Genomic DNA, 12458 nt, shown 5'->3' with positions numbered 1-12458 from the left:
TTTTATAGAACCCTTTTTGCTTCCAGGTAGAACTCTTTTGGGTTCCATGTAGAACCCGCTGTGTAGGGTTCTTCAAAGGGTCCTCCAATGGGGACAGCCGAATAACCCTTTATGATTCTAGATAGCACCTTTTTGTCTAAGAGTGTAGAGTCTCAGGTTAGCGTGCTGTAGTATGATGCAATATGTCATATTATTTTGGTGAATGTGTCTGCTCTTTCTGCCATTTTCTTCCCTTTCTGCCTCCCCCTTTTCCTGCTCCTCCGCCCTCTTCTCCTCCACCGTTCCCCCCCCAAATAAGAGCAGGGTCCCTGGAGTCCATTCTGGTTCCATGGCTACCACGTGTCAGTGGGCTTTGAAGAACTCTAATGTTTTTCTAGGCTGAGAATGCTCTGCTGTCTCTTTTCCTCTCTCTCGCCTGGTTCTTCAGTGAGAAACCCAGAGGTTAGATAAATATGAGGCTGGGCGTGAGGAGGTGCAGCTCGGGTTTCTGTCACGCTGGGCTGCTTTGAAACACATTTGTCCAGGGCTGCATCCGGCATGATGCTGGGGTTGGAGGAGCGTGGAGGGAATCACAACAGAGGTGCTGTAGGACGCTGCTACTGTAGGCTGGCTGGGAGGATGGATGGATAGAGAGAGACACAGGGGGCCACTGACCCGTTAGGACACAAATAAGCGACAAGTAGATTCTGTGTTACTGCACCAGTGATTTTAGGTTAGATTACATCTTGATATGGAGTACATGTGTATAAAATTGCATTGTAGTTTTCAATCATTCATTTTATAGTATGATACTTACACAAAGGCAATAATATGTACTTTCAACAGATAATTAAGAAAAACATCTTACTGAAATCCACTGCATATCACCTTCACCAGGCAGGAGACCTACAGGGAAGGAACTCCCGTGATATGTGTTACAGAGATTCCTGCCAAGACCAATAGGCAGTAATGACTGAGGTTGACAGACAGAGGTAATAAAACGTCTAAATGTAGTTTCTCTAATCCTGCAGGAGCTCCAATGTGGGTTCATTTACAATATGCTGACCCTAACAACAATGAGATTCATTCCCCTGGAATCTTTTAGCTTCAGCATTACTTTGACCACACTTGATCGATTGCTAGGACTTTGCATGACCTGGAAGTGGTAATCCTCTCAAGTCAATGCATATGGGGTATTTCTAAGCAATAGAAATACATCAAGTTTTGGACATTGCAAAGTAGATATATGTCAAATTAAATGAAAATGTGTTTATCCCGACAGTGCGGGCATTACCAGTGAAAGAATACTGCTTAATTTATCAAGTAGAGGGCACTGTTGGCATAGTAATTCAAACAAATTTACAATGGATGTTTTGGCTGAATGAACAAAGGACAATTTAAAAACCACAATGTATCTTTTGGCTTGCCACATCACATTGTTTTATTGCTTCTATTCAAGTGATCAACCCATGATCAATTCATCTAATATAGTTTGTTGCTGCAATACTGTAAAAGGGCCTACACAAGACTGCACACATTTCATATTTTTGTGTAAAAGGCAGCATACACCTTAAGTTAATGAAGTGAATCTGTTCTCAAACAACAGCCTTTCTATGTAACTTATTCTGATAACACTTGACATTACAGGATAGTGGCTGTTACATGGTAAAAAACAGGAAACCAGTTGAAATTGGCCCAAGAATCAGAATAAAAAATGTATAAGATATGGGGTGTGCCACAAACATTTCCACATATTTTCATTCTTTAGTATGGTGGTGGTGTGTGGGGTGGAATGTCTGCCCATGCTGCATAAAATATGAAAGATGACTGCTGCAAGCTGCGCTCTGAAATAATGCATGACAGACTCCAGCCTAGACAGGCAGCAGCTAGTGTGTAATGTCACGTCGATATTGGTAGATTATTTAGCTGTGAACTGCATGCAGTCAGAGACAATGGGTTTCTGGAGGTGGTAACACGACAAAACATGGGTTTGTCCGCTAGAACAACAGTTAGCTAATACAGATGTATTTATTTTTCATTTGCACAATACCATTTTCAGATTAGTTGAAAATATAAGTGTGCTGACAGAAGTGTGAATGGTTTAGGTTGGATTCTGTTTGTTCCCATACAGCAGGGTTTGCTCTGTAGGGGCAGGTTGCCTGGCTACCTAACATACGATACATACAGCCTCTCCAGTCATGAGTTAGAGGCAGGCTGGCGGTGGGTCTATAGTCTGATCCAGCTAGTGGATAGTGCTGATTGTGCTGGTTCCTGGCTGTGAGTGGGTGTTGCAGGGAGCCTGACAAGATATATGGAGGGAGTCTGCTCTGCACTCCTCCACTCCTGGGGAAAGGCCTCCACTATCTGATTAGCATTCAGCTAGTACCCAGACTGCATCAAGAAACTCTGCTGCTCCACACACCACACCATACTCCCTCCCTTACACCTCTCTCTCACTCTCTCTCTCTCGGCCCGCTCTCTCTCTGTCTTGCTCCCTCTCTCTCTTGTTCTCTCTTGTTCTCTCTTGCACTTCCGCTCTCTCTCTATCTCTCTGCATCATTCTGCTGGACTGGGAGGACCCTCCAATACAAAGGGAATGCCGTGCAGGGGTCCTCCGGTCTCCAGGATGAAGGTAAACAAAATTCCATCTTCCTACAACTTGGCTGAACTCAGAGATTATTGTAGGGGTTTTTAAAAAGCAAATCTATACTTATTGGTCTCACTGGGTTCTGCATGCTGATTTTACCGAGGATCCTCATCACATAACTGCTGTGGGAATATCAGTGTACTTATATGGAAAACACGCTACAGCATAATACAGTGTCTTTGAAGATTTCCCTCTTGTCCTGTTAGTCTATTAGCATTACTGAATGACTTAACACTGACTCCCCAGAAAGATAATGTGATAAATTGATAGGTGAACAGGTGTTTATATACATATGTTGATGTATTGTTAGTTTTTAACGAAATGATACATAAAGACAGTGCTGTTACAGTTGATCATGAGATGAGCAATTCCCTACTTAGACCGTCGAAAGGTGGGGCAGCACCTGTAGCTTATTGCAACTTTTGATTTGTTACTATTCTTTGTTGTATTCTAATTCTATTTTTGAATCGTCCTTTTTGTCAGTCTTGCAAAGCTCTCCATCTAGTTGTGGTGTTGGTTGTGCTCTGATGCAGTAGGGTTGGGGTTGCAGTATTTCAGCATTTCATGAATCTTGATTTATTTAGATTTTTGTGATTTTCACATTATAACATTACCATCTCGTGATTGTGGAAATACTTAGATTAAAACAGTGTGAAGTTTCTTTGCCACTTTCTCTAAACATTTCGAGGTGTCTGAAAATAATATTTATTGAAAGAAGTGTTGTAGCCTTGAGATTATAATGACGTTTGTGATTAGAGCCTTCATTTCCTCAGCGCATCCACAATTTCCCATTTATTCAAAGGAAAATTAATGAAGCATATCCATTTTTCAAAAGGAAATATTCCATCCACAGCCCACTATTCTGACAAAGGGTGTGGGCATGGATTGATGATACCCACGTGGAAATACAAAACTAATACAAATATACAATTAATTTGTTCCCAAGACAGTTGTTTTTCTAGAGTTAATTGGGAGAGCTGTCTATTGAGTTCCAGCCCGCCCTCCCTCCCTGTTCTCTGCAGACGTTGGCCCAGGTGTAACTATGATGCCATTACCCGTGGTCTAGGTCAGTCAGTACAAGGTAATTCATCAGAGAAATGAGGGTTGAAGGCTAAGACGGGGACACAGAAGGCACTGACACTACAGGGGAGCTAACACGACTCATAGATACGCAGCACATCATTATCATAGCTTTCATTACTCACACACGCCCCATAACATCACCAGGGATATGGCCTTGTATAATTATAGGGATTACCAATCAAGAACAGGGCAAGAGCTGCAGGCACTGGTGGTGCATCCTTACATCCCATTAGTGATGAAGGGTTATGCTCTCAGGATGCCTAGCGCAGTGAATACGCCAAGTGTACAAAACATGCTCTTTCCATGACATGGACTGACCAGGTGAATCGAGGTAAAAAGCTATGATCCCTTATTGTTGTCACTTGTTAAATCTACTTCAATCAATGTAGATGAAGGGGAGGAGACAGGTTAAAGAAGGATTGTTATGCCTTGGACAATTGAGACATGGATTGTGTATGTGTGCCATTCAGAGGGTGAATGGGCAAGACAAAATATGTAAGTGCCTTTGAACAGGGTATTTAGAATTTTTTACATTTAACCTTTATTTAACTGGGCAAGTCAGTTCAGAACAAATTCTTATTTACAATGACGGCCTACCAGGGAACAGTGGGTTAACTGCCTTGTTCAGCGGCAGAACGATAGATTTGAAATTGTCAGCTCGGGGATTCGATGCAGCAACCTTTCGGTTACTGGCCCAACACTCTAACCACTAGACACCCTGGGTATGGTAGCAGGTGTCAAGAACTGCAGCGCTGCTGGGTTTTTAACGCTAAACAGTTTCCCCTGTGTATCAAGAATGGTGCACCATCCAAAGGACATCCAGCCAACTTGATACAACTTTGGGAAGCATTGGAGTCAACGTGGGCCAGCATCCCTGTGGAACGCATTCGATACCTTGTAGAGTCCATGTCCTGACGAATTGAGGCTGTTCTGAAGGCAAAAGGGCGTTGGGGAGTGCAATTCAATATTAGGAAGGGGTTCAAATGAAATCAAATGTTATTGGTCACGTACACATGGTTAGCAGAAGTTAATGCGAGTGTAGCGAAATGCTTGTGCTTCTAGTTCCGACAGTGCAGCAATATCTAACAAGTAATCTAACAATTGCACAACAGCTACCTAATACACACAAATCTAAGTAAAGGAATGGAATAAGAATATATACATATAAATATATGGATGAGCAATAACCGAGCGGCATAGGCAAGATGCAATAGGTGGTATAAAGTACAGTATATATATGTGGGATGTCTAATGCAAGATATGTAAACATTATTAAAGTGACTGGTGGTCCATTTCTTAAAGTGGCCAGTGATTTCAGGTCTGTGTGTAGGCAGCAGCCTCTCTGTGCTAGTGATGCCTGTTTAACAGTCTGATGGCCTTGAGAGAGAAGCTGTTTTTCAGTCTCTCGGTCCCAGCTTTGATGCTTTGTTCCTCATGTTTGGTATGCTCAATGTATATCAGAGTAACGCTATAACAAGATCCTAGTGACATGGGCACGATTCAAAATAGTTTTTTGACGTGGTTTTGATATTGATATAAGACTGTTTCTCCTAACATGTTTCAGAAGGACGTTTGGTACTGTACTAGTAGTATTTGACAAGCATGACATAATATGTATTAGGAAGAGCTGCCATTGTACTATATCAAAGATTACTTATACATTACTTAAACATGTAGTGGTTGAAGATAAATGACTGCGGGTGTCCCTTACTGTGTAGCCATTGCAGTGAATGCAGTGGGTGATGTCATACATTTGACTGCCACAGTGCCTTTCAACTGTGTAAAGAGCAGGAGAATAGACACTCCGCCCCCACACCTCGACACCTGGCTTCCATCATGGATGCCAGACAGGTAGCTGGGTTGTTCCACCAATTCGGTGCCTTTTGAGATGTGTAACTTGGTGGGGGAAAAACGTTTGGCTTCACCTAATTTTAACATTCCGTCACAAAGAGCACGTTTAACATAATAAAAAACAAACTATCCCATCTCAAGAGGTTAAATAAACAAACGACTATAGTAAGTGCCTATTAAGTGCCAAATAAAGTAACAGGGTTGATCATAACAACCGTAAAAATATTTTTAAAGGAATATTTTCACCATATTAAAATGAGAGTTCAGTTATCGTAACATCCTTAAGGATCTGCCCCTTTTTTTCAATTTTCACCTAAAATTATATACCCAAATCTAACTGCCTGTAGATCAGGACCAGGATATGCATATTCTTGATACCATTTGAAAGGAAACACCTTGAAGTTTGTGAAAATGTGAAATGAATGTAGGAGAATATAACACATTAGATCTGGTAGAAGATAATACAAAGAAAACAGCATGCATTTTTTGTACTTTGTACCACAAAGTATTATTCCAGCCTGGGTGCGATTTAGATGTTGACCACTAGATGGCAGCAGTGTATGTGCAACGTTTTTAGACTGATCCAATGAACCATTGCATATATGTTCAAAATCTTGTATCAAGACTGCCCTAATATGCCTAATTCGTTTATTTGAGTCATATATTATGTTAGCTTATCCGTCCCGTGGGTGGGGGACCGATTCTGTAGAGGTTAACATTTGTTTATTTTTAAATTTGAACCTTTTTTACCTTTACCTGAATGAGAGACAGTAAATGAATCACTAATCACATTAAATAAATAATAATCTTCAGAAATTACTTTGTCAAAGCAACAACATAAGTGGAGCTTTACAATGATGAGGAAAACTTTGAGAAATATTGGGGTTACATTTTCCTGGAAGTCACAGTGGATGCACGGGGGGAAATGTCAAAATGCTGAATCTTGGCACTTTAGCAAGTCTTTATTCATCTAAAAAATCTGCTTTATTGAATTCTCCATGTGATTTATATTAAAGGGCACTTAATTGAATATAACAGGGTTTTAAAATGCATATTGGTGCACATTTTCTGCTTAAAATATTAAAGGGACGCAAAGAGGCACTCATTTCGTGGAATGACCCAGCTCTCTGTTATCCTTTGTTCTCCTTTAGGCTTTTTAAGCATCCCCCTCTATTCCCTGGGCTAGATCAAGGGGAGGCAGACACAAGCCCTGATAATTATTTTTGTGGTCTACAGAGATGGTTATGAACCAGGAAAATTATTTAAAGTTAGGTAAGGTAATTAATTGTGTTCTAACAGAGAAACACTATTAGCATAGTGTAGGATATGTAATCTAAATTGGCTGCACTGCGTTTGGTGGTCATCGTTTATTCGCGGATATTAATGAACTTGTGTTAATTAATGATAAATACTGTGGTGGGTGTTAATTATCCTGTGTTCAGGGGTTGATGCCAAATGAGCCTGTGTTGTCTGGTAACTGCCATCTGTTTGTAGGTAATTATCATATGTTGGGAAGGAGGTACAGTGCCACTGTGTGAGTGTGTTCTACAGCCCACGGTAGTAAAGCATACGTTATCCCTGTTTAGCGGCGGTTGATCCAGGAGAGATGACAGGCTCAGCAGAAAAATGGAGAGACACTCCTCTGGGTCCAGGCTGATTTATGAGAGAGAAAGGGAGGGAAAGAGAGAGCCAGAGGGCCCATCCATCCCATTCTTCCAGGGCCCTCCCTTACAGTGCACAACCAGTCACTGATAGAGGGAGCTGAGAGGTACCATCACTCAAGCAATGCAGCATTTTCTCATCTGCATATAAACGCATGGGAAATTCACTCCCTGTTCTATGGCAGAAAGTCCTGAGGTGGTGGGTGGGATGTGTTATGTTCACTATATCTTACACAGGCAGTTATTGTTGTTTGTCCCCCTTGAGCCACAGTAGCAACATCTCGCCCTCAAAATAGTCCGAACGAATCAAGTTCATTAATGGAGATACATCAAGAAATGTGTAATGGAGAGGTCTTAGTTGCGCAATTTTCGATTTAGGTAAGGTGTTTGTTTTTTCTCCAGTATTTCGCAAGTTAAAAAATGTGCATGAAAAGGAGTAATTCACTGCAGACAGTTGTGTGTCAGCTGCTGCCGCGCAGGACTGATTTCTGAGAACACGTCTACAACTTCATCAGCAAGCTGTCAGAACATGATAAATAAAGCAGAAGCTATATACACTGTTTATCAGTAACAAAAACACCTGGCTTGGTAAGCTCCATCTCTGTGTTTGACAACGTAGCTAGCAGGCACATTGAGCAAGCAGGCCATGTTAGCTAAATCAGTTCTTTAAGTCACTGGCAAGTGCTAAAGTGTTTTTACAACTTTCTCACCATATTTTACTGGTGTGTGTCTGTTTGGCAGTATTTCATGTTAATCATATCACAAAGCAGGTTGTGGTGGGACACAAGATGCTCGCCAATGGGTTTTGAATTTTGAAATATTGACAAGTGGCAGTTGGGGTACAAGTGTGCATTGTCAAAAATGGTATTTTGCCCAAAACAGTGGCAGACTGGTGTGATCCCTATCAAACACATAATCAAGTGGCCACTCCATAAAGGGCTTAGGGGCCAAGTGTTCTTTCAACAAAACATTGGCAACGTGTTGTCTTACGTAAACAAGTACGAGGCGCTGCGGAATGTGGGCTGGTCTGTCTCACTGCCTGTAGGTTCTGCCGTAGGATTGGAATAGAACACAATCAGTGCAGCGGTTTCTCACATAGGTGTTAACACTCCATGTTAGTGGGCCTGATGGTAACCAAAACCCAACCCTCAAATATCCAATACCTTTAGGAACAGCTTCCACAAATCCCGCAAATATCAATTTAGGAAGATACTGACTTTATGGCCCAAATGTGTCTATTTACACATTGTAGTCCATTTTTACACTAGAATAAATGTTTCTGACTATCGATGAAACATATGCGGTTTTCAACCAGAGAATTTGCTTTTTTAGTTCAGCTGCCCTTTAATGAAATGCAGCCGCACTGATATAATCAAAGTGGTTATGCATACAAAGGAGGTTGGATGGCCACTGGAGAAATATAAACCAGCCAGGGCTTATGATTTGAACTCAACAAAATCACATCACAGACAATAATAAAATGCAGCTTTATTCCACGAGCCTAGTGGAACCCCTAGCTCTATCTACTTCAGAGAGCCTCCTCCCTGAACCTCACACACAGTTGGAATCAAAGCTTATCGATCCTGTGTCGACGGTTACAACAACTGGACGCTTCAGTTATGCATGCCGATGTCACCAAACCTTCGCAGTGCAAGGATTCTAATGGTGTGTGTAGTTCATTTAAGTCTTAAACAGACAGATATGAATGGGATTGGTGAGTGGAGGAGGATAAGTGGTACCATGGTAATGGTCAGTGATGATGAAGACAGATAGTCTATGACCTATATTTAGTTGATGATGGTTCTTCTGCCTGACTATTTGTGGGAGTAATCCTCTTTTGAGCAGAATTATATGGCATGGGGATTAGGTATCTTTCCCCCCTGTTCTGTGTGGGTCATCTACTCTCCAAAATGTTCTAGCAGACAGCAGCAGGACAGACCAACTGGTCCTCTCCAGGGGTGGGCCCTCCTGCCTGGCCACAGGGAGGGGTTTAGGGGGAATCATCCACGTCACAGCTGTGCAGTTAGGGCAGACGTCCATTTTAGGACTATAGCAGAAATCCTACTAAATCTATACCATTTGAGAAGCATATACATATTTCATCGTAAACAGTTATTATACAGGGGTTGTATGCTGATTGAAAAAGAGCGCCACCTACTGGCGGTGGACTCCGATAGAGGTGCCGGTTTAGATACAGTTGAAGTCGGAAGTTTACATACACTTAGGTTGAAGTCATTAAAACAAGTTTTTCAACCACTCCACAAATTTCTTGTTAACAAACTAAAGTTTTGGGAAGTCAGTTAGGACATCTACTTTGTGCATGACACAAGTAATTATTTCAATGATTGTTTACAGACAAATTATTTCACTTATAATTCATTGTATCACAATTCCAGTGGGTCAGAAGTTTACATACACTAAGTTGACTGTGCCTTTAAACAGCTTGGAAAATTCCAGAAAATTATGTCATGGCTTTAGAAGCTTCTGATAGGCTAATTGCCATCACTTGAGTCCGTTGGAGGTGTACCTGTGGATGTATTTCAAGGCCTACCTTCACACTCACTGCCTCTTTGGGAAAATCAAAAGAAATCAGCCAAGACCTCAGAAAACAAATTGTAGACATCCACGTGTCTGGTTCATCCTAGGGAGACATTTTTAAACGCCTGAAGGTACCATCTGTACAAACAATACTACGCAAGTATAAACACCATGGGATCACGCAGCCGTCATACCGCTCAGGAAGGAGACACATTCTGTCTCCTAGAGATGAACGTACTTTGGTGCTAAAAGTGCTAATCAATCCCAGAACAACAGCAAAATACCTTGTGAAGATGCTGGAGGAAACAGGTACTAAAGTATCTATATCCACAATAAAACGAGTCCTATATCAACATAACCTGAAAGGCCACTCAGCAAGGAAGAAGCCGCTGCTCCAAAACCACTATAAAAAAGCCAGTCTATGGTTTGCAACTGCACATGGGGACAAAGATCGGACTTTTTGGATAAATGTCCTCTGGCGTGATGAAACAAAAATAGAACTGTTTGGCCATAATGACCATTGTTATGTTTGGAGGGGAAAGGGAAGAACACCATCCCAACCGTGGAGCACGGGGTGCCAGCATCATGTTGTGGGGGTGCTTTACTGCAAGAGGGACTGGTGCACCTCACAAAATAGATGGGATAGAAGGAAAAGTATGTGGATATATTGAAGCAACATCTCAAGACATCAGTCAGGAAGTTAAAACTTGGTCGCAAATGGGTCTTCCAAATGGACAATGACCCCAAGCATACTTCCAAAGTTGTGGCAAAATGGCTTAAGGACAACAAAGCCCTGACCTCAATCCTATAGAAAATGTGTGTGCAGAACTGAAAAAGCATGTGCGAGCAAGGAGGCCTACAAACCTGATTCAGTTACACCAGCTCTGTCAGGAGGAATGGGCCAAAATTCACCCAACTTATTGTGGGAGCTTGTGGAAGGCTACCTGAAACATTTGACCCAAGTTAAACAACTTAAAGGCAATGCTACCAAATACTAATTTAGTTTAAACTTCTGACACACTGGGAATGTGATGAAAGAAAAAAAAGCTGAACTAAATCATTCTCTCTGCTATTATTCTGACATTTCACATTCTTAAAATAAAGTGGTTATCCTAACTGACCTAAGACAGGGAACTTTTACTAGGATTAAATGTCAGAAATTGTGAAAATCTGATTTTAAATGTATTTGGCTAAGGCAAACTACCTGCCCTCCAGGAAACCTACAGCACCCGATGTCACAGGAAGGCCAAAAAGATCATCAAGAACGACAACCACCCAGGCCACTGCCTGTTCACCCCGCTACCATCCAGAAGGCGAGGTCAGCACAGGTGCATCGAAGCTGGGACCGAGAGACTGAAAAACAGATTCTATCTCAAGGCCATCAGAATCTTAGCCTATGCCGCTCTGTCATCGCTCATCCATATATTTATATTTATATATTCTTATTCCATTCCTTAACTTAGATTTGTGTGTATTAGGTATCTGTTGTGCAATTGTTAGATATTACTTGTTCGATATTGCTGCACTGTCGGAACTAGAAGCACAAGCATTTCACTACACTCGCAATAACATCTGCTAACCATGTGTATATGACCACTAAAATTTGATTTGATAACATGTATACGGATCAAATGCACACTAACCCCTAAAACAGTCCTCTTACATGTTCAGTGACGCACTAACACACAGTTGGGGAAGTCCGAGGAAGGCTTGTCTATTCAGGAAAAGTCCAGTAATGAGTTGTAATGACGGACAGGAGTTTACAGAATATTCTCAACCTGCCCTCCTGGAAACAACTAAAGGACAAGTAGGAATGGTGGTCTGTTACCCCCTAGCAGGTAGAGCCTGTGATTGGCTGGCCCTGGTCAGCTGACTGAGTTCCCTGGCAAACTAGTGCCTAACACATAGGGGTGAAGTGCGCTATGCCACTAAACAATAGAGTCTGATGAGGCGGGGGATGGTAGCCAACCTCAGCAGTAAAAGGCAACAAAGTTTGTGTCTTTCCAAATCAAATCCAATTTTATTGGTCACATATACATGGTTAGCAGGTGTTAATGCGAGTGTAGCGAAATGCTTGTGCTTCTAGTTCCGACAGTGCAGTAATATCTAACAAGTAATCTTGTTAGATATTAAAAATAAATAGTACAAATTTAAAGGGATGGAATAAGAATATGTACATATAAATATATGGGCCCGAGGCCAGAGAGAGGGTTAAGGAGAGAGGGTTTTAACACTGATGTTTGAATTATTGATGCGCAATCTGAGGATAGTCTGAGGACAGGAAGTACCAGAAGTTTCATCCTAATTCTGTGCTTTTCATGGCTCATCAGAGAGAGAATGTCATTCTATCCATTTGATAATTTCGGCAAATGTTCAGTTGAATGTCACTGGCAATAGGAAACAGATAGTGAGCACTGACATACTGGCCAGTTTATCTCACAGATGAAGGCCACTACAGCCATTTCTTCCTAAAATGATTCATATTGAACAAAGTACATCAGGTAATCTAAATTTGCTGGACAACTTGGCATTCTGACTGACCATCTCATGAAAACCATATCATTAAGTCAACTTTTTTAATCTTGGAAGACAACCACCTTAGTTTTCAGTATAGTGCCTCTGGCAGAGGAAACAACAGCCACAGCATCTGTCTGTGAAAGTCCAAGTCAATCTAATTCTGACAGCAAACTTTTATCCCA

At 41.5% G+C, this 12458-nt stretch overlaps 1 protein-coding gene across 1 annotated transcript in view; it reads left to right on the top strand.

Annotated features, from left to right (window-relative positions):
• Positions 1-2177: 2177 nt before the first annotated feature.
• The window catches only part of sv2bb (synaptic vesicle glycoprotein 2Bb), a 39586-nt gene continuing 29305 nt past the window's right edge, over positions 2178-12458 (top strand). Inside the window, exon 1 of the mRNA XM_021568291.3 lies at positions 2178-2611. The gene's annotated coding sequence lies outside the window, so the exon portion shown is untranslated. The remainder of the gene's footprint in view (positions 2612-12458) is intronic.

Source organism: Oncorhynchus mykiss, chromosome 2, assembly GCF_057628025.1.
Source record: "Oncorhynchus mykiss isolate SJ-2025 chromosome 2, ASM5762802v1, whole genome shotgun sequence".
Taxonomy (NCBI): domain Eukaryota; kingdom Metazoa; phylum Chordata; class Actinopteri; order Salmoniformes; family Salmonidae; genus Oncorhynchus; species Oncorhynchus mykiss.
This window is presented reverse-complemented; position numbering and strand designations above follow the sequence as displayed.